The sequence below is a fragment of the Paramisgurnus dabryanus genome, chromosome 1, assembly GCF_030506205.2.
Source record: "Paramisgurnus dabryanus chromosome 1, PD_genome_1.1, whole genome shotgun sequence".
NCBI classification, from domain to species: Eukaryota; Metazoa; Chordata; class Actinopteri; order Cypriniformes; family Cobitidae; genus Paramisgurnus; species Paramisgurnus dabryanus.
The window spans coordinates 34,158,725-34,182,867 of NC_133337.1; the positions used below are offsets into that span (position 1 = coordinate 34,158,725).

Here is a 24,143-nt window from a genome sequence, read left to right on the forward strand (position 1 = left end):
TCTGTGTCACGCGACACAACAAATCGATCATGAAATTCGTTGACAACACTTTTAGTAATCGATTTTTATCGATTTAATCGATTCGTTGTTGCAGCCCTATTCAGTATTATCTACTTTGTAACCTTAAATGAATACGCATCAAAACTGAAAAAACAAGCCTCTCCAGTGCCTCTAGTGGTCAAGTAGTGAAGTAGTTCTACTTCGTTACTATACATCTCTGCGTAAAATGAGCCACATAATTGCTTTAGGTTAAAAATGTAAAAGAAAATGAATCGTGAGAAAAAAAGGAAAAAAATAGACTCTTTACTTGAATGTGACTGTGAGGTTGGCCTCTGAGGTAAGCAACACAAAGAGATTAACCTATTTTCATCTGTTACTTAATTTAATGACTTTTTGTATGGCTAATTTCAGCCATCTGCGTTCTCTCTGAAGACTTTGTCACACAAAACTAATAAAAGTCATCTGGCGCCCACAATTAGAGAACAAAACTGTACAGAGAAGACACTGGGGTAGACAAACAAACAACAACACGCATAATGCAGCTGGACATATGACTGGGCATGCATTCCCTGACTTAAATGAATCACATCGCTTATTGACTGACTGACAAACACGAATTAAAAGCTTAATGCAGATTCTCAAAGTTAAAAAGTGTTGTGATCTACAGCAGGGGGGGGGGGGGGTTCCTGCAGTGTTTTCAACATTTGCTTTCTTAAACACATATTATGGCTTGATAGGGCAGTCGATGGGTTAAAAAAGTTAATTGGTACTAATATCATGATATTTGTCAGCTTGTTTAAAGGAAAGAAAAGTGTGCAGGTGTGAGATCTGTCAATCTGTGTGGATGTGAGTCGTATGACCTGTGGGTGATTATTCATACTTCAATTCCACCACACAAAGACTGAAAGTGACTCTTGTTAAATGTACCATCTGGGATTCATTTATAAATAAATTTACTGTTGGGTCCTTCTCTGAGTAAGTCAAACAAGTTCAGCTTTCTTATTAAAGTGTTATGAGGAGAATCTGTTTATCACCCACAGTGTTGCATTTGTTATAGTTTAAAGCCAATTTAATACCAAGTAAAGATAATGCTAAATAATATCTGGTATAAAGTGAGTTCAAATGGACACATTTCTGGTTTGGTGTAAGTGAAACTACAGTCTACTGTGATGTATAGGACTGTGTTAAAACACAGCTGGGAATTAGACTTCCCAATCTGATGACTTGTGTTTAAATAGTGTGTTGGGTTACTATATCTAAACCTAGACATTCAAGGCATTGAATTACACCAAGGCGCATGTTTACCATTTTATGGGAGCCATATTTTATATTTTCGTATATAATATAAAAGTATTTTCAACACCCACCTATCTCTTAGCCCAAAAAAATGTATTTAATGGAGCAATGATTTCACCACAGTGTTTCACCTACAGATGTGGCCTTTAAAAACGTGCGTTTTCTCCCGCGGCATTCGGCAAATCGTCTCGCGGAGTCACGCAGAATTCTGCAAGTGTTTTCGGGGGGGCTACTTTCCCTTTTCCCTTAATGTGTTTCGCTTCACAGAAAATCCACCAGGTGGCGCATAAAAAACTACATTTTTATATGCGTTGTCATTGCGGTTGTTTCCAGAAGTTAATAAGGGCATTGCTGAATATTTAACATTTCTATTAAAACAGCAAAGTGACGTCAACCACTTCTTGCCAGCACAACAGCGCATACATATATAAAGATGACTGTACGTGCAATGGGCATTTATACTAAGTGCAACAAAGAATTTAGTGTGAGCCTAATACACTTAACTCTATTTACAATGAATATCTTAATTATTTGTGTTGTCGAATTTTGACACCGTTTCATTGTTTGTTCATAATATTAATAATTATGTCAGTTTTTCTAAAAGTATTAATATTTTAAAGAGATTCATGTGGTATAAAAATACATGTTTTAAAGTTAAAAATGTTTTAAAAATATATAAGTATTATTGTTCTTAATATATTAAGAACAATAATACTTATATGTATATTGCGCTAAATTGCTTTACATATGGAAAGAGGAATTCTTCTCAACCACCACCAATAAAGTTTAAAAAATATTCTTTAAAAACGGCGTTAAACCCACGCAGAGCGAACAAGAAAACATGGGCCTATGCTTACATACTGTACAGTGGGCATATGATATCTTTATTTAGTTTTACATATTTAAAACTTTAATAATACCTTTCTTGCGCATATAGGCAGTCAGTGTTATGATTTTTTTTATCCTTTCAGCAGTTATTCATAACAGTAAAAATATTCAGTGGCTTTGTAAATATATTACTAAAATAATGGATTAAAGTAACTTTATAAAATCTCTTAATGTCACTTATGTATTTTTTAGTTGGTCAAAACAAAATAAATGGCTAGAAATAGAACAGACATTTTAATTTAAAATGTACATATATTATAGGTCCTTCCAGATATCTTATCTCAGACGTTCGCAGTCAACACTTTTAAAACGTATTTATATAAAATCTAATTTATAAATTAAAAAACAAAGTTTTAAGTTAAGACAATAACAAATATGTTTATTTTTATTGAAAGAAAAACGTAGAAAATGTTATTATGGGTATAGTTGATGCAAATAAAGTGTGCAGTATACAAAAAATGCAAACAAATTATTTCTAAAAGTGGCAAGATTTTAAAAAGATAAAGGTGGTATAAAGAAAGACATGAGAAAAGTAGAGGTATGCAAAAGAGCACAGTTTAGTTATTGTTAATTAAAGCGGTTTTATACACCTTTGTTTGAATTGACAAGCATTTTATTCGCCACTTTCAACACATTTTGTGATTGATTTACTGATTTATTACAGAAAATTGTTGTCAGAAGCAAAGCTATTGTACAAAGCATCTTTATATGTATGTTTTAAAGTTAAAAATGTTGTAAAAAATATATTAGTATTATTTTATATTAAGAATAACAATATGATAAATTTATATTGCGCTAAAATGCAATATACATTATTCTGCAATATAAATTATTCTCAGCCACCACCAATAAAGTTTAAACATTATTCTTTAGAAAAAAAACGGCGTTTAAACCCGTGTTGCGTGGAGCGAACAAGAAAACATAATGCTTATGCTCAATCGGCATATGATATCTTTTTTATTTAGTTTTACAGTTTTAAAAGTGGCAAAAAAGTTCTTAAAATCTAATAAATACCGGTTTTGTAAAATGTATATAACTGCAGATGCGTGCGTGGGATCCGGGCAGGTATCCTTTTCCTCCAGACCTTGACGCATGGTCGCGGAAAAGCGAGAAATATATATTTTTTAAGTAAAAATATTTTGCACAATTGATATATTACTTATGAATATTTTAGGAAATTATTTTTGACACACGTAGGTTATTACGTGTATTTTGGATTTTAATTTCATTACTGTCTGTGCCTATCCGTGGCCTCATCCGAGCGCACTTTCTCTGTCTTGCGTCTTTTAAAGACATTGGTACGCAGCACCATGACCCAGAAAAGACTCACACACCTTTCCCTGATGCATGCCCACATAGAAATACTGAACTCCCTGGACATTCGTCCCCTAGCTCATGAGAGACTTTGGAATTTCTATTATACAACCGGCGCAATGCGCGACGCGAGTTTTTTCTGCGCGAGTAAAGAGCGCCTTGATAATATGCGTATTAACGGAATGACAATGCGGGTTTGTTTATTACATACATGGATGCGCAGCAGCACAAAAACGCTTTTTAATATGAAAAATTAAAGGATTAAAATGTAACAGATTATTATTGAGTCTCTTGGACATAAATGATGACCAATTATGAGACGTTAGAAGGCTTAAATAGCTGCTTCATCTGTAGCTAAGTAAATAAATGCTTTGCTTTAAACAAATGCATCTACTTTTAAATGTTTTTTTTAAATGCTACCCAACGGATTTATTGTATATAATGACTCTGCACCTGTAGATATGGTGAGATGAGAAAACATTTTAAGTAATGCTTTTAAAAAAAACATTTCGCTGTCCAAGGGCTGAAATGGCTCTCCACACGTTTGTAAATTCTTTATCTTTTGTTTGTAACAAATAGAGTATTTTTACAGTACAAACCTTATATAAAGCCTATTCTAAAAATGTAATTATACACCATGTATTTCTTTATAAAAGTATACAATATCAGAACTAAACCCATCATTATTTTTGTTCAAATTATGAATTATTTATAAGTTTAAAAAAGACAGTAATAGTACTATTTAGTAAAAAAAAATATCTATATAAAAATATTCTAGGTATGTTAATGTGAGAATATTTTACATCTGTCGTGTGATTCTAACTTAAAAACGAAAGTAAAATATGTTCGTCCGCATGGACATTGAAAATTGTGAAGTTTAATTAATATTATATGTTGTTATAATATTATATGTTGTATGTAAATTGTAACGAAAGTAATTCCCCCTGGGATAAGTATTTTTGCTTCTGATTAATAGCGCATATTCATCTGAAAACTGATGATGTCTGTGTGTTTCAGTCCCTGGCTGTGTGCCCTGAAGTGTATATGACAATAAAGTAGTAAATCTCAATGTATTTATTTTTAAAATGTATTTTAAATAGGCCTATAGGCTCATGGGTTTTTTGGTTAAAAAATTCACAGCACCCCCTGTTCAAAATGACTTCCAGCGGCCCTGCCTTGACGCTTTGTGTGTTCGACTTTAAATGGTGCGGCGCTGACTGGTCGGCGTATGACATCAGAGTACCGCGAGAGCAAAGGTAAAGTCGGACCATTTGTAACATTTCGACTTGCTCTCGCGGTACTTTGATGTCTTAGTTGCCGATCTGTCTGCGCAGCGCCACATAGAAACGCCCTTTGACTCTTTAAGGCAAAGTACCAGCAACATGAGAAGTGGTGGCACGCAAAAGAAAGTGAAGGTACGCAGTACGCTAAAATATAAAGCGTCTGTACTGCGAGCACTGGTATAATTATTTACATCGTGTGTTGCTCTTTCACCATTGTGCACCCGCGAACTCGCTCTGTAGTTTGTAGCTCGCGCTCCGGCTTCGATAAACAATGCCCGTTTCTCAATACCAAGTAGGGGAGAGTGGGGCAAAGTGAGCCAGTGAGTAAGTTGACCCACCCCCTTTATCTAGGCAACCATACAGATTTGTAGCCGTGTGACCACAAATACAGGTAGCAACCATAATTTATATGTTAAAGAGAAGGACAAATTAAAGAGTTATGATTAAAGTATGATTTTTTTAACAAAAAACAGTTTTTATCCTATCAAAGTAAAATTTATACATACCAGGTATAAAGGCTGTTATGTTAAAGTAGATTTATCCAGGTCTAAATATTCATACCATAAATATTTGTGATAGGCTAATGTATAAAACCATGTGAATGATTTAGCTAAAGATTAGCCTGAATTACTAAGCTAGGCAGTTTCCCAGAACGGTGGCTGTGGGGCAAAGTGAACCAGATGGGCTAAACTGAACCAGGGGTTCAACCCATGAGGCACTGTAACCATTGAATATGTTTCATTAAAAAAAAATTCTGTGTAGTTTCGCACAACTGATTTGTTCATTTTTAAACATTTTAGAAAACATATCATGCTAAGACATTACAATATTAATTAATTTTTATGCATTTGGCGTTTTGCAGGTCTACACTGAAAAAATATACCACTCAGAAACGTCCATTGACAATCTCCAAACAATAAGTTGTTCCTCAAAATCTGTATTTTCATCTGATACAGACTCAAACATGAGTGGATGACATCAGAGTACCGCGAGAGCGATGTAAAACCAACCTCCTCCGCTTTATTTCTCGCGGTACTCTGATGTCATCTGCTTGTCGGTTCTTGTGGCGCTGCGTAAAGTTGACCACACCTAAAAAATGTACTGCTAAACTCGACAGAAATGCTCTGTATACCAGCACCTCCTTTATTAATTTGTATAGCAGGAAAAGTTCTATTTTACTTCTCAGCGTGAAAAAAGCTTACAAGGTTTGGTGTGTGAGCGCGTGAACTGACAGAAATGCGTGTGTCTCATGGTGATTGCGTGGGACTTAAGAGCCTAGGTTATATCAACATATGTCAAATTAAGTTACCTGATATCCACTTAATTTTATAAGTTATAAACATTCATTTAAAATAACATACAGCGTATGTATTAGGCCTATTTGCTTAAATTAGATTTTAACAAAGAAACTGCAAGGGTTGATATTAAAACCCAACACGCTGGTGAAAACTGGATAAACCGGTTTTCTTTGATGAGGTGATCGATTAGCATTGGGGGTTGGCAAAGAATTGGCAGACCTAGGGGTGGGTGGTTTTTAATTTCTTGACTCTGTGTCACTGGTAGCTGCTAAAACAAGCAGCTAAACCATGTACAATTAATTACATTTTGGAATTAACTTCCTTCATGTCTTTTTATTTACACACTGTAAAAAATATTTTCTGAATTTTTAAGTAAAGTTAGCATTAAATATGTTTTACAAACAATTGGTTTACAAACTCTGGGATGTTTGTGATTATCATCATTCAGAAAAGTGGTGCTTGTGTTTAGACTTGTGTTTTACGGGATTAAATCAGGAAGATTACATTAGTTTCTTTTCAGTGTAGAACAGTTTGTAATCAAAATGCAAAAATATAGTATATTTATAAACATCGCTGAAACAAAGAGTGAATTAAAATTAAAAAAGTAATTAAGTTAAAGCTGCTGATAATTTTGTTTATATTTACTAGCATTTTCTGAGTGAAAATTTTTTAGATTTTGTTAAGTAGCCTTAATCCTACTCCAATTTATTTCAGTGTAGGTTTCTCATTTTTATCAGCTTTCTTTTGCTTTTCAAAGGGCCGTCTACCTTTGCTACCGCCAGTGCTTACATGTGGGCCGGTAGGCGCCAGTACACATTACCGCCACTTCCAAATATAGCTCTTGAGCGTACCACCGCCTCTCCCTGCGCCCAGAACGTACTTCTAGCGTACCAGAACGCTCATTTGCACATCTGTTTAAATCAGAGGCTTAATTTAATTATTTGGCTGCGCTGCCGCTTTTCAAAGCGCCCTTCACAATGCAAGCTACCTAAATCGTCCCACCGAGAGCAGAGACTACATTACCCATACACCTTTGAGTTTTACATGTTAAAAGCGCATGCGTAGCTTTTGCTGCTGTCAATAGGCTTGTTCGACTTCATGCGGCACCCCGAGAATCGACAGCCAGAAGACGTCACAGTATCGCGAGAGCGAGGCGAAATATGATTTCTTGAATCATTCTCGCGGTACTCTGACGTCATCCGGCTGTCGGTTCTTGCGGCGCCGCATGAAGTCGAACAAGCATAGTGTTAACAACGTGGTTTGGAGAGGTGTGTGAAACGCGCAACCATAGCTGCTCTGTTAAAATGAAAATACAATGAATACTTAATATGCCCTCCTGGTTTTAGACTCTGAGGAGTAAAAGAACAAGGTCAGAATCAGAGGAATCTCGCTGGCTGACATCCCACCAAGCCAGAATGATATCGCTGCAGGTCAGATGCAAGCTTTTTCCAATACCCTTCTGTAGGTACGTGACAATCTCTGCTGTCGCGGCTGTTAGCTTGGTTCCCCTCGACGCAACTTCGGATTTCCTCAGACGATGTGCAGTGTAAAAACATTATTGAAATTGTATTATACTTGCTAAACTACAAGTGAACGAAATTTCAATGAATTTGAACGACGCGCACAGGAGTTTTACCACACGCAAAATGGAAAACAATGGGACAAAATAAAGTGATGACTTTCGAGTTTCAAATGGCCAATATTTTGTTATTCTTGAACCCATAGACATGGTCTTGGTGTCCAGAGAGTATCTTTGCCCGACAGCGACAATATGTTATTAAAAAATAAATTACATCATTATGGATATATGAGTGCTTGCAGAATATATATGTTTGAGAATGCTTATCAGTACTTTTTTGTTTCTTAAACTTTAAAGATGAATATTCTCTTTTAGAGATGGGCAATTTTCAGCAATAGCACATTATATTCAAATTTTTGAGCTCATAAAAAAGATTTTTTCGCTTATTTAAATGACTTTTTTATGTTTTTATGCACGTTTAGTTTTGGTGCAATTTCATCAAAAGCTTGTAATTAGGAAATACACACAACATGCTTAACGTGTATTTTCTATATGTTAAAAATGTTGTAAAAATTGCGTATTCTTATATAATAAGAATAACAATATGATATATTTATATTGCGCTCAAAATGATTTAGAAATGGAAAAAGTAATTCTTCTCAACTACCACCAATAAAGTTTTAAAATTCTTCTTTAGAAAAACGGCATTTAAACCCACGTGCACCGAACAAGAAAACGTATGCTTAAATACAGTCCGTGTATGATATCTTTTTTATTTAGTTTTACATATTTTTATTTATATGCATTTAATAATAGTCTACCGTAAGGTCATAATGTACACACTGTTAAAAATGATTCAGTGGCTTTGTAAATATCTCTAAAATAAATGATTAAAGTAACTTAATAAAATCTCTTAATGCAGTTAAAAATAGAACAGATATTTTGTGTAAAATGTACATATATTATTTGATGTATACGCCTTAATAATATAAGTATTACATTTACAGATTATTTTAGTCAATATATTTAAAAAGGTCAGAGTAATATATTTAAGTTTTTAAAACTGTAATAATTGCATATTTCAAATTATTATTATTTCTATTTGACATAAAAAATTTGTAAGTTTTACGCCTAACTTGAAGTATGATTTACTTATATTTTCACATTGATATTATTTGAGTAAATGTAGGCAAAAAATTAATTAATAATAAGTAGAAAAAATGTCAATTTTAAACAATCACATAGCCAACGGTTTTTAATCAGCAACAAAGAAACTGCGCATTTTGCCGATGACAAACACCTCAGAAACTCCTCGAATTTATGAATATTTACACTCACAATATGATTTTATTTCCTTAGTACAAAAGTATAACATATTATACAAATTCTTAGTGAAATGTATTAAACACCATTGCATACTTTTTATCGTGTTTCATACCATGTAAAGGGAAACATAATAATATAAAAAGTAGCCTACTGTTCAGTAATGCAGAAAAGCGCACCACAACCATGTTAAAGCTATTTAAACGTTCAGATGCAAAAATGAACTAAATGTAAAATTAGATAAACTAGTTAATGATATCGCGTAAATGCGCTCGGTCTCTTCAAAGGTCTTCGCGAATTATTTTGTTATAAGACTCGATTATCATACATCACGTCTCTTCTACTGTAAGTACACGGAAAAAATAAGACAAATGATGCGCGTTTGAGTCGGATTTTTATGAAGAATATGTGACTGTTTATGTAACTGGCAAAAGAAAACTTCGCCAACAAAATGTTTGCCAAAAAGCATGCATTTGTATGACATCAAAGTCTATCGCCTAAACATCGATAATCCGTGTCATGTTACTTCAATATCATACAGTATACGCTCAGCATGAAGTCGAGCACACACATTGTCGTAGTATGCCCTACTTGAAACACGACTGCCCTCTACAGGTTTTTATATTTCCTGCGTCCCCCACCGAACCCCCCTTTTGCGGGATCTCGCAGAATTTCGGAAGTCTCCGCGCCATTCTGGTCTCAGAGACTCGCATTTTTAAAGGCCACATCTGTATATCTCCATAGACTTGTGCCTTTATACAGTATGTTTCAGGGATATTTTTCATGAGTCCAGGCTTGAGTTTGTCTGCTAGGAAAATAAAATGTAAAAAGTATTGGTTGATGTTAGTCCAACTTTGGGTTTTGATGTCAAACCGACGTAACAGTCTTTTGAAGTCAACATGACATTACATCTAAACGTCAGGCCGATGTTGGGTTTTGCCTTTAGGCTGACGTTGGGTTTTGACGTCAGGCCAACATTGGGATTTGGGTCAACCCAACATTACATCTGGACAACAGGCCGACACTGGATTTTGATGTCAAAGCATTGTTACAGCTTGTCGTAGGGCCGACGTTGGTTTTTGATGTAAACCTGACATTACAACTGTACATCAGGCCGATGTTGGATTTTGACGTGAACTCGACATTACACCTGGACATCAGGCCAAAGTTGGGTTTTGACGTACAACCGACGTTACATTTTTTTTAAATGTAAAAACGACATTACAGCTTGACATCAGGCAGACATTGGTTTTTTGATGTCAACCTGACATTACAACTGGACGTGAGGCCGACGTTGGTTTTTGACATAAACCCAAAGTTATATCTGGACGTCAGTCCGATGTTGGGTTTTGATGTCAGTCCGATGTTGGGTTTTGACCTCCACCCGACATTACATCTGGACGTCAGGCCAACGCTGGGTCTTGATGCCAATCCAACATTAAATCTGGACATCAGGCTGACATTGGATTTTGATGTCAAAGCATTGTTACAGCTTGACGTCGGGCCGACGATGGTTTTTGATGTAAACCCGACAATACATCTGTACATCAGGCCGATGTTTGATTTTGACGTGAACTCGACATTGCACCTGGACATCAGGCCAAAGTTGGGTTTTGACGTAAAACCGACGTTACGTTTTTTTTATGTCAACAGGACATTACATCTAGCCTGGCTCCGCCCTCCTACGTGCTTCCGCTTATTTTTCATTTCGCTTCAGCAGTACGTCTGGGATTTCTCTATAGAGTTTCGTTTTCTCCTGCAAAAATCTGCAGGACCAATCAGCGAACAGATGGGGTGGCTAAGAACAATGACGTTGAGGTCGTGCGTCAGTTTGAGTTGTAGTTCAGTAATGGCAGCGGAGAAAGACGTGAGAAAAGCTATTCGGTCCGTTGTTGCAAAACTGCCGAATATACACAAGTTAAAGCCGGAGCAAGAACCAGGTTTGCTAACTTTTGTTTGTTTGATTATTCTGACTTGTTGTTTCCAGACGGTTTCGGTGCATGATATACGTCACGACCACATGTTAGCGATTGGCTTTGGCAGATCCTGAGTGACTCTGGGCATATCCAATAGTTTTAAACTTCAACAATGGACCCTCCTTAACGGAAGTAATGCTTTGCTATGGAGCGTGGCCAGACTCTCTGTACAAATGAAATGAATGTACGAGAGTCTGGTTATACCAGGCTACATTACATCTGGACATCAGGCCGACGTTGGGTTTTGACGTTAGGCCGAGGTTGGGTTTCGACGTCAGACCGAAATTGGGATTTGGGTCAACCTGACAGTACACCGTTACATCAGGCCAAAGTTGGGTTTTGACGTAAAACCGACGTTACGTTTTTTTTGTTGTCAACCCGTCATTACATCTGGACGTCAGGCTGACATTGGGATTTGGGTCAACCAGACATTACTTCTGGACGTCAGGCCGACAATGGGTTTTTGATGTCAACGTTATCAGGCCAAAGTTGGGTTTTGACGTCAGGCCGAAATTGGGAATTTGGGTCAACCCGACATTACATCTGGACATCATGCCGATGTTGGGTTTTGATGTCAATCCGACATTACAGCTTGACATCAGGCAGACGTTGGTTTTTTGATGTCAACCTGACATTACAACTGGACGTGAGGCCGAAGTTGTTTTTTGACATAAACCCAAAGTTATATCTGGACGTCAGTCCGATGTTGGGATTTGATGTCAGTCCGATGTTGGGTTTTGACCTCCACCCGACATAACATCTGGACGTCAGGCCAACGCTGGGTTTTGATGCCAATCCAACATTAAATCTGGACATCAGGCTGACGTTATTTTTTATGTCAACCCAACATTACAGTTTGACGTCAGACTGACATTGGGTTTTGACATCATCTCAACATTACATCTGGACGTCAGGCCGACATTGGGTTTTGACGTTTACCCGACGTAACAGCTTGAAGTCAGTACGATGATTATGCACCCTTTAAGGCGCTTTCCATTGCATAGTACTCCATGGGTTGGGTTGGGTCAGGTCAGCTTACTTTTAGGGGCAATACTTTTTTTAGTACCACCTCGGTTCCAGGTGAGCTGAGCTAATACTAACATGTGATCATGCTATCATGCTAAACGCAAAATAAGCTTTACCTCGTGCTTGCGCTGTCTCGAGCAAACCTGTTGTCATCTGTGCTTTGTTGTAAGTTCCCTAACTCCGTTTTAGCGGTGAAAAAAACATCCACAGAATGAGAATCATGTGCCGGCACATTTGCGGCACGAACGTCCCCATGCACGGCTTTTTTGCAACTTTGATCAGTGAAGCGCGTTTACTTACACCATTAGTGTTTGTAAAAAAAAAAACTGTCATGTGAGACAAAAGTATAGTGATAAACGCAATGTGCAAACATTTATTTGTTGTGGTCAATATTGATTTTGTGGCGGACTGAGGAATAAATGAATGTATGGGAATGTATAGCATTCCAATAATGCTCTCACTTGTATGATGTCACATTAGGCAACGCAAATATAACAACCTGCCTATAATCCCTCCCACGTTGAAGTGATACTTAACTTGATGGAAAAGCTAAAGTAAAGTGAGCTGACACGACCTGACCCATAAGGTACTATGCAATGGAAAGTGCCACAAAGGTAGCCTGGTTAGCCAGACCTACATCAAGATGTAAGGTCTGGCAACTCTTCACACAAACGGCTCAATGCAAGGGGCGGGATATAAGGTTGTCCCTCAAAATGCCTCTGCACGCAATAGGATAGCGCTATGACGGATCAGAGCAACGAAGAAGGTGACGTAGTTACCGTAACCAGTCGGCAAAACTCCAAACACATCTTTCTTGCTTAAAAAGGACTTCAGTAGGGTTTATTTGCTCTTCTCTCAAAGAAAAACATAAGTCTAAGTCCTCCAGAGTCGCGGCCAAAGCCGCTTCAAAAGATAGCTGTTCGCCAGCAGCAGCAGCCATTCTCTGTTTTCAAGTAGGAACCGTTGCAGCTCTGTCGTCATCATGTTAAGCCCGCCCCACAGACGCTACACACGATGTGATTGGCCTGACCAAATTTTGGTTTTTGGACCGGTTAAGTGTATTGTGAGTGCCTAGACTAAACCCTGGCAGCAAATATATTGTGCGGCCGCTAGGGTGCGTCTAGATTTCTAGGCTACCACAAAGGTGTACTTTTTGAAAGGGTACCACACAGAGTGTAGGTTCAAACTTTTGCCTTTAATGCTTCAAATTAAACATGTTGTTTTGCTACTGTAGCTTTAAGATTTCTATATATAAATGATCTTAGTTATGAATAACGGTATACCTGCAACCTGCTAAGTTCCCAGTGTATGCTGTAGTTAGGACAGCTGTGAGGTGAAGAGAAGGGGGCTTCGGAAAGCTTTTCCAGCCAACCACTGATCTCACATTATTAAATTAATTAAGCTCATCTCAGCACGCCTCAACACACCAGCAGAATGACACGAAATCTCACAGTTTTAATCACATTACGTACGGGCCAGCTCATTATCTGCACAGGCTTCTGAGTTCATATGCAGTGCACAGGGTTACAAACACACACAGAATCACACACACCCACATATCACAAGTGCTAATGGCAACCGTTTGCGTGTAACTCCTGCCCTCTACACAGATGTGCTTTTACTAAGACAAACTCATTTTTTAAATAATTAATCGTGACTGGGCGATTTTTCCCGCTCGTACTTATGTCCTGTTCACAAAGTCAGCATGGCTCGAGAGATGAAAGATAATCTCTACGTTTTCCTGGATGGACTTACATAAAATGAGCCTATTCTTCATCTCCTCTTGATACTATACAAAAGAGGTCTATCAGAATAAACGCTATACAGCCAATCTACCCTGCGGTGTTCCAGCGTCTGTGTTCGCCTATCAGTATGGTTTTTTGTGGTGCCCATGAATAAATATCTTCACTTTGAATGTCATTTTCTCAGAATAGAAGTCAAAATTCATCCAGACAATACATCTAACATGGAAACGGTTTTACATATGATCAAAATCCTGAAATGGGTAAAAATGATCTTATCACTCGTCTCAAACAAATCATGTTCTGTTTGTTGTTTCAATATCCCTACAAAAGTGCACTTGCACTGATAATTTTGAAATGTTAAACTAATCTCTGAACAGATAAAATATTGTTTATAGGAATAATTGTTTAATTGCTAGTAGGCGTTCCTACTTATCTGATGTATTTAACTATACTGATTGACAGACTGCAGTCAGCATTCCCATTGGTTATCGCTGCATGGCATCATCTCTTGAATTAGATGCTGTTCACATCGCAGGTTCCTCAGCTTTTTGCTCAAAGTTTGGTATTTTTGAATAAACCTACCAATATTTGAGAGTTGATAAAAAGAGAACCAATGAAGATAGGATGGCATTTTTCGTTTAAAAGCAAAGGATCTGTTCTTTCATTTGATATATTGTGTGTTTATATATTTTAAGTGCACCTATTTCATTGTTTTTTAGCAATGTTATTTTGCGTATTTGATATAATACAATGTGTTTGCTTGGTTTCTTGTTCAAAAAACAAATTATTTTCCACATCCTGTACATTTTTGAAGCTCCAGATATCCATGTCTTTCTGGAACCCACTGATTTTGTACAAAACTCATCGATCTGAAAACCGCTGTGTCCCTGATTGGTCAGCTAATCTGTACATTGTGATTGGTCTGAATACCTCAGACATCAGCCAGAAACGTGACGCTCCTTACCATGTTTGAAAGATTCGCTCAATACAATGCTAACAGGAGTTAACTTACTTAAGTCCGGAGCGGGAGGAATTATGATAATTTTGTTCTTGTCTACATCACCAATCCCAGGAAGTAAACTGTTGCCTACAATCTGTCCAAGAAAAGAGATTTATGTTGAAGACGATAACTCGCTTCATCATTTACTTTGGGGTTTGTACTGTTTTCATATCGTTAACATGTACTAATACACATTACACACCAAAGGAAATGTAAAATGGTGAATCGGACCATAGGTGCTCTCTTTTAAGAAGAACATTTTCTGGAAGGCATTAAACTTGTGAAAATCAAAAAATGCTGGCAACTTCTTTGTAAAATGCTGGCGGGTAAAGAGTTAAACTCTGGGTATAGTCTTTTTTTACATGTACGTGAATGTACGCCTTTTGTTGGATGCAAAGTATAATTTATTTGACTCGTACGTGTACACCAGACGTTCGACGCATGCGCATTGCGACAAAATGCAATACATGTACGTGACCTACGCAATACAATTCAGAAATCCGGCGATGCGCATACAGTACGCGTGCACTCTTCTGTGTGCACGTGCACGGCGCCCCTCGTGTACACGTAAAAAATGGACTATACTTCGGTCGTTAGAGTAGGCCAAAAAGCAAGAACCTTTCAACCATAAACCATACAGTAACCCTATAAGCCACCTAGCAACGCCCTAGTAACCACTTACAACACCAACAAGATATTACTGCTAACAATCCATTTCTTTTAAAGCAAATCAATGCAAAGAACTGTATACATTACTCCGAGCAAAATATGTTGGTGCGAGTCCATTGCTCTGATCATTATGAGGCTCACGATAATTCATTTTCAGCCACTGCCCCATACTGAGCTTTAAAAGCTGTGATGTTTAGACTATGTTTAGTGGCCTCAGATCAGAGCTGCAGTGAGTTCATGAGTTAATAATGAGAAGAACATCACCCTGCTTTTGTCCTCTCTTTATAAAGAACGCATTAACGACACTGAGAGACACAGCACTGGTGAACCGATGAGAAACACAAATAGGCGGAGCGATATAGAGTCAGAAACAGACAGAGATACACGTCTCCATGATCAACACAGTCTCACACCCATGGCGTCAATATTTGACGACACTTGACCATGCGTCAATATGTTGACGCGGAGGGTATACCTTTCGCGTCACTTTTTGACGAACTGGGGACTTCAATACTATTAGGTACGCGAAATTAAACAGTTGTCAACTGACATTGGGGTTAGGGATAGGTTTGGGTAGGGATGTCATTATGTAAATCTAACCCTAAACCGACGCGAAAATGGTAGAAAATGGTAAGAAAATAGGAAAGAGAATTTCGCGTACCTGATAGTATTGAAGTCCCCAGTTCGTCAAAAAGTGACGCGAAAGGTATACCCTCCGCGTCAACATATTGACGCATGGTCAAGTGTCGTCAAATATTGACGCCATGGGGTGAGACTGGGTTGCCATGATGTGGATCCATTAAGGTCACATGCACAACAGTTACACAGTTTTGCTGTATCATTAACAAAACAACTAAACTCTTTGTGCACACATGCTAAACATTCACATACACACAAGGGCCCTAAACCGTCACTTTGTCATTTACAGCTACACCATAATTAAACATCTCAAAAACAAAGCATACAGGCTGTAATTAATCTCTCATCTGCCATGCACCAAACCAGAGGGAGTCAACAACAACATTCTTCTGTATAACAGGGACAAGGGTCTGTGTGTATGTCGTCATTCATACACCCAGACCTATGCATATATTATGCAGGGTCATACCTGCCAATGGTCACTTTACAATAAGGTTGTATTTGTTAACATTAGTAAATGCAATAGCTAACATGAACTAACAATGAATAATGCATTTATTAATCTGTATTACTTTTCGTTTTTTTCTTGCAGTTCTGTATGCATTTGTGCGTTTGTATGAGAGTATCTATCTATTGATTACAGCAGACAGCGAATCCCCACTGGCTGTTATGTGTGTGTGGATTTCTGTGTGTGTTGTGCTGCTCTTCTTTTCGGGTCCCTTCTGTCTACTTTCATGAGAAAATGTCTCTGAATGCGACAGGACATGAGGGGACCCGGCCATGGCAAAGGACACATACTGCGTGGAGAGGACAGACACACATGTACATAACAAATAAACACACATACACAACATCTGCGTCTGTTGGCATTCGGGCATGTCCTGTGTCCGTCAGTGTGTGTGTGTGTGTGATTTCGCGGACACATTTGTGTCAGCTTAATCGCAGAGCGGGCTTTTGTGTCTGCTGTCTCTCAGGAACACACACACACACACACTGTGCTAACAGTAGAGGAATAGTCCCCTTATCCCATCAACTCATTTTTGTCCTGTTATGCAACGTTTAAAAAAATGTTAAGCACAAAAAAATTAGGGTTTGTAAAAAGGTTAAAGGGGAGATTGTAAAAAAGCTATTTAAAGGGGCAACGTATAACTTTTAGAAGAATCTCTTGACTATATTATCAGTGGTGTATAAAGACCTTATGTACTGAACTGTATTGTTTTTATTAATTTAAAATGAGCCGTTTTTATCTACATACACATGGGTCTCCTTATATGGAAGTGTCCTAAATGAACAAACTGTTCTACAAAGCGCATTTCGTCTCTACGTTTGTCTCAGACGGTGACATGTTTGTCCTGTGGCGGCTATGTTTACATGCACAAAATTTTGTGAATCCAAATGAATTGAATACGATTGAAGGTTACGACGATACAGTTTACATGCACCCTAAACATTGCAATCTGATTTAAATGTCCATTTACTTTATATAGAATCCGAACCAAGTGTCTGCGCAAGTGCACAGCCAGGGTTGCCAGATTCACGTATCAAAACCATCCGAATGGACGTTCAAAACTAGTCCAAAAGCATCCCAATGACTATTCACAGCCCAAATACCAATAACTAATCAACAAAAAAAACATCTGGTGGAAAAAGTTTAAACAGTAGCCCATCTCAAAACTCGAAGAAAGCAGAGGACTTTGCAACGCTACGCTGCGGACAGCATCTCTTGTCGAGTTCACGCTTTATCTCTGTATAAAAGTCAAAATTTAGTTGGAGAAAGTTGTTCTTAAGAAGTTTTCAGATATAGGTAATGAAAACACACTTTTCAGAAGGCACAACGCTATTTTATTACTATAAGTAGCATATTTTTTTTAAAGTATACATAAACGCTGCAAAATTTAGTAAATCAGGTGTAAAGCGCGTGACCCCATTAACGCTACCTTAATAATGCGTGATGCTATTGCCTTGCTATTGCGTGTTTCTGTGACGAGAATCATGTAACATAAAAGGTAAATATAATACGTGAACTTGGGGAACAAATGTTCTGCGCATGTGCACAAGGTATTTTTGCATCCCATTTAGAAAATACTATGATTCACGTGTTTACATGCGTACTTTTCTCCTGCTGATCGTATCACAGATCGGAGTACACCACCCCCTTTAATACGATCCAAATTTGCATCTGATCGTCCTCAATCGTATTGATTAAGGTGTTTACATGAAGACTTTTCAATACCATTGAGCTATCAATACGATTACTTGGTTGCATGTAAACGTACCTATTGCGTTTCGAAATTGAGGTTGGTTGCAATTTGCATTCTCACCGTAAGATGCCACTAAAAACCTATACTATACCTTTAAAGAGCAAGATATTATATTTTTATTACAAAAACAAGCAGTGACGTTTGAGGCAATATGATGTGTAGTGTAGATGCTAGCGTACAGCTAAAACACTTTCTGTTCAGTGTAACAGGTCAAAAATATCAATGACTCATCTTGCACTCGGTGGCGAATCCAAATCTTTGTCCAATTGAATGCTTTGTAGAATTAAAAAGTCCCTCCCCTTAATCCCGCCTGCCCCTTACTTAGCACATAGGAAATTATGTTTCATGGCTTTGATATAAAATGAAGGCCTATTTTAATTCCTTTAAATCATCAGGTCAGACATCATCAGGTTTTTACACACAGTCCTGACTTTATCGCTTTTCTTCCACACATGCTGTGCAACTATGATATTTTAGGCTAGGCCGAGGCTTTTAAGAAGCAGAGAAAATCAAACATTAGCACGGCATGAAAGAAATGCTGTAGCCGCATTAATGACTGGCCATATGAAGGACAACTCTTTTATGCCTTCCATCTTTGCTAATGACCACTTCTGTACTCTTATCACCCTTTATGCAATCTCACTCGCTGTTAATTGAAAGACAATTAATGGCCTGCTTCCCTTATCAGCTTCATGAAGGGCTTCTCATTAACCATGCTAATGAACTGACCAGTTGCTTATCAGACACACTTCAGCTAGCGGCTAACGGCTAATGGCTAAATGTTAACAACCTCGCTGTATCTGAGGGTCACGTGACAGGACTGACTGATTGAGAGTCAAGGCAAAACACGATGATCAATGTAAGGTCAGTTAGACTACAATGTATGTGATGTAAAGTCTTTACAGGTCAGAGCTGTGGTGGCACAATGGAGATTTGGTGCAACCAAGAAGAACCATGTTCATTTCCTGCCCCTAATATTTATATTAAAGTCCCACTCTCTTTATTTCTCCAAGTGTTTGCATTGTAATATTCCATATTCAAGATTAACTATGCTGAAAATAATAAATAATAATGAAAATTATTACATTTAATAAAAACTTTGGGCCAGATTTACTAACAGCTTGGGCCAGCACAAACTATCATTCTGGCATTAAATAACGACTGTCGGGATTTAATAAAGACGCACATTGGATAAACCCAAGAGTATGCATGTGAAGTTTTAGCTCAAAATATCAATAGATAATTTATATAGCATGTTAAAATTGCCACTTTGTAGGTGTGAGCAAAAATGCGCCGTTTTGGTGTCATTTTAGAGTTGATCTATGCACTAAATGGCAGTGCTGTGGTTGAATAGTGCAGATTAAGGGGCGGTATTATCCCCTTCTGACATCACAAGGGGAGCCAAATTTCAATGACCTATTTTTTACATGCTTGCAGAGACTGGTTTACCAAAACCAAACCAAAAAGTTAAGTTGATAGAAGCACTGGGGACCCAATTACAGCACTTAAACATAGAAAAAGTCTGATTTTCAATAGTCATTTTGTGCTTAAAATGGCTGCAAATGTTGCTGAAAGGAGAGGTATCAGAGAGCCCGTGGTACAAGGCAGAGGATTTTTTTAACATGTGCAGTTATGTTCAAAATAATAGCAGTGCAACATCAGTAACCTGATAAAAGGCTGCATTGAAAATTACTTACTTACCGATGTAGAAGTGTAATAGAAAAACAATAGAGCCATTGGTAATGATATCCACACTACTTGTTCTGAGTTATAGACTTTTTTATTGAAAGTGGCGTGATCAAAATAATAGCAGTGTGAAGTTTAATTGGAAAATGAGTAAATTCTGTGAAAAACAGCTCCTTTTTGTCCTTTATTAAGAAAGAGGGGAAGCAAATGTTTCGCCCATTGTTATAAAAAATATCTGCTGCTGAATTTCTACGTAAAGTGGACCATTCCAAACATTGCTCGGAGGAACAATGCAATTTAATGAAAAAGTTGATTTGAGAGGGGAAAACATATAAAGAAATGCAGCAAAGTTTAGGACGCTCAGCTAAAATTAAAAAAGCACATGGAAGAAAACATGCAGCTACTCTTAAAACAGATTAAAGAATAGTCAAGATGGCAAAGATTCAGCCTTTAATCACCTCTAGAACGATCAAAGATGATCTAAAATGATCTGTAAGTACTGTGAGAGACAGAAGACGTCTGATTGAAGCTAAGCTGTTTGCAAGATGCCCTCGTAAAGTACCATTGTCGGAAAAAAAAGCCATATGCAGAATCACATTAACAAATCAACTGATGCAAAGAAATATGGCGTAACATTTTGTGGCCTGATGAGAGTATCAACAGGGTTGTCAAGGTTATCAACAGAACCCCAGGTGACCCTCGAATACTGAATTCAAGCCACAGTACACTGTAAAGACAGTTGAACATGGTGATGTAAAAATCATAGTATTGGGATGTTTTTCGTACTACTGTGTTGGGCCTATTTATTCTATACAGGGGTACATGGATCTGTTTAAATACTTGACAAGATTATGATGCCCTTTGCAGAAGAAAAAAATGCCCCTGAAATATGTTTCAACAAGAAAACAACCCCAAACAAACAAGCATGAGGGCAAAAGCTTGGTTCCAGACAGGAAGGATTGAGGTTATGGAGTGGCCAGCTCAATCCCCTGACTTCAACCCACTTGAAAACTTGTGGGGTGACAATACAAATGCAGTTTCTGAAGCAAAACCTAAAAAATACAGTGTAAAATGGTTCTTTTAAGTGTACTATGGCTTTGTTAGCTGGGATTTCACACCCTGAATTTTCAGCTGCAATGTCCGTGGTGCTGAACTCAAGCGCATCAGGCATTTTTTAGATCACCCGCACCTGAGGAGCATCGGCTCTGCTTATTTGCGACCATGAACTAATTTGCACTGCTCTTAGTAGATCTTAGTTGGTCATTATGGAAGTCAGCTGTAAATGACTTGTGTTATTTAATTTGCATCATTTTAGTAAATAACCTGCAGATTTTAGCACTCCAATCTGCACTTTTTTGGAATCGTCTTCTTGCGTCTAATTTGCCTCGTTTGGTATATCTGTCCATTATTATGTTAACTTTATATTAACTCAAACTTTGTTAAATTGGTATCTTAAAGGAATATTCCATTTTCTTAAAAGAAAAATCCAGATAATTTACTCACCACCATGTCATCCAAAATGTTGATGTCTTTCTTTGTTCAGTCGAGAAGAAATTATGTTTTTTGAGGAAAACATTGCAGGATTTTTCTTATTTTAATGGACTTTAATAGACACCAACAATTAACACTTAACTCAACACGTAACAGTTTTTTTCAACGGAGTTTCAAAAGACTATATCGATCCTAAACTAGGCATAAGGGTCTTATCTAGCAAAACGATTGTCATTTTTGAGGTCATGTAGGGAGGTCACGTGTTACATATATAAAACGCACATTTGCGGACCATTGTAAACAATAAACTGACACAAAGACATTAATTAGTATCAGTTGACATACAACAACGTAGGAACGGTCCTCGTTCTCAACATTTGTAAACACTGGGGCGGAGTTTCGCGTTCGTCCTCTGTGACCTCTTGACTTCATGACGTATTGCGTGGGGTCACGTTGGCGCATCACGACCGGATTTAAACAAGAAGTTGTGCTTTAAAAGTGGATATTTGTTATTTTTATTGTCAAAAATGACAATCGTTTTGCTAGATAAGACCCTTATTGCTCGTTTGGGATAGTTTATAGTCCTTTGAAACTCCGTTGAAAAAAACTGTTAAGTGTTGATTTAAGTGTTAAAGCAACACCAAAGAGTTTTTTTTACCTTAAAATAACGCTTCCAAAACAGTTTCAGTCGTTCATCCACTCTAAACAGGGTGAACAGCACTTTCACATTCGCTTTGCAGCCCTCTATCGGCCAAAACCGCACTAAAGAAGTTTCCAAACGTCGGGTAGTGGTCCTGTAGTCCGAGTGAATACTACAAAAACTTGCTTTACGGCAGACCTACAATCCAATCAGAGCCAGCTATGCCTCAGTATTTATGACAGTGGGTAATGGACAATTACGCTTCTAACCTGTAGGGGGAGCAAAGAGCCAAAACTCTTTGGTGTTGCTTTAATTGTTGGTGTCTATTAAAGGCGCTCTAAGCGAATTGAAGCGTTTTAGACCATAAAACATTTTTTGTTACATACCGGAAACATCTCCTCACTATCTGCTTGCTGCCTGTCCGCTGATCAAACTGTAAAAAAACGCGATCTCTGTAGACAGCCCAGGCTTCACAAACGGCAATATCAACACGTGGCCAAACCTAGCATCACAAAACAAAACAAAGTATTCCAGCCAATAAACGACAAAAAGGATTTGGGGGTGGGGGTTGGGCGCGTTCATGAAAGCACGGAAGGGAGGGGGAGGGGTTAGCTACGCTCCGTCTGTTTGAAAACAGTTTCAAACATCAACAATAACTAGCGTCTCGCAGATTCGCTTAGAGAGCCTTCAAACTCCATTAAAATGAGAAAAATCCTGCAATGTTTTCCTCAAAAAACATAATTTCTTCTCGACTGAACAAAGAAAGACATCAACATTTTGGATGACATGGTGGTGAGTAAATAATCTGGATTTTTCTTTTAAGAAAATGGAATATTACTTTAAGAATTGAAGAGCTCAGATGCAAAACCCTCTGAGTGCATCTGACAGGGTTGCCAGGTTTTCAAAGCAAAACCCCGCACAACTGCAACTCAAAAATACACCAAAACTAGCCCAATCACGTTTTTGGGGTGGGGGGTGCTTCTTAGTTATTCTGATAAAAAAATATTATGTTGTCCATACTTTAGTCTGGTAGTGTATGTGCATATACACACACACACACACACAGAAACACAAAGAGAACAACACATATACACATGCTCACACACACACATTCACAAATGTGCCTCTAGTGGCTGAGATCACGCCAGTAAAAACTTGTTTTTATCTGACACGGTCGCTTCCGTTCATCTGTGGTGTGGATTTGTCAATGCACAATCGCCTGTGTCTTTTGTTCACAGGAAAACTTCCCCAATTACCAACTCTGTCTTTCTTTCTTTCTCTTATCTCGCTCTCTCTGTCCCTTGCTGTGCTTCCTCTTTCCAAAGTGTCTCAAAACCTCTCGTGCATTTCTCTATAGTCTCATTAGGTCGTTTGAATAAGCTGTACTGTATGCTTTCGCCTGAAAAATGCAAGTTTGACATAGGCCAGCGGGCTACTGCAGAAATACTATAATGACACTGTAAACAATTTCCCTGTAAAATAACAGTAAAGAGCTGGCAGCAGAGACGCCAGCAGTATACTGTTATTTTTACGGTATTTATACGTAAAATGACTTTACGGTAGTAGTCTGTAAACCAGAAAAACTGTATTTTTCTGTATTTATATAATTAACAGTAAAGAGCTGGCAGCAGAGACGCCAGCAGTATACCGTTATTTTTACAGTATTCATACGTAAAATTACTTTACGGTAGTAGTCTGTAAACCAGAAATACAGAATACTTCTGTAGTCACACTCTTAAATGATTTCACCGTCTAATACAGTAAAAAAATAAATGCATATTTCTGTGATTTATTTGGAAACTAAAATAATATTGTTTAGGTTAAAGGAACAACCTAAACAATATTATTGTAATTTCCAAATAATCACAGAAATATGCAGCATTTTTTACTGTATTAGAAATAACATCAATTTAGCAGTTTCTAAAAATTCTTCATTGATATTTAAAATATCTGTCTCCCAATGAACTTGCCAATGAATTCCCAGGGCTAAAGACAGTTGCTTAAGATATGCATTACTGTGAATATTATGCAAAATAAGCAACAAAAACTTCCAAATCAAACACCTTTATTTCAAAGAGCAATGTCTATG

General features: G+C 37.6%; 1 protein-coding gene across 5 annotated transcripts in view; it reads right to left on the bottom strand.

The window, feature by feature from the left end:
* Positions 1 to 24,143, bottom strand: part of sox5 (SRY-box transcription factor 5) — a 291,386-nt gene that overhangs the window by 177,186 nt on the left and 90,057 nt on the right. The window lies entirely within an intron of this gene.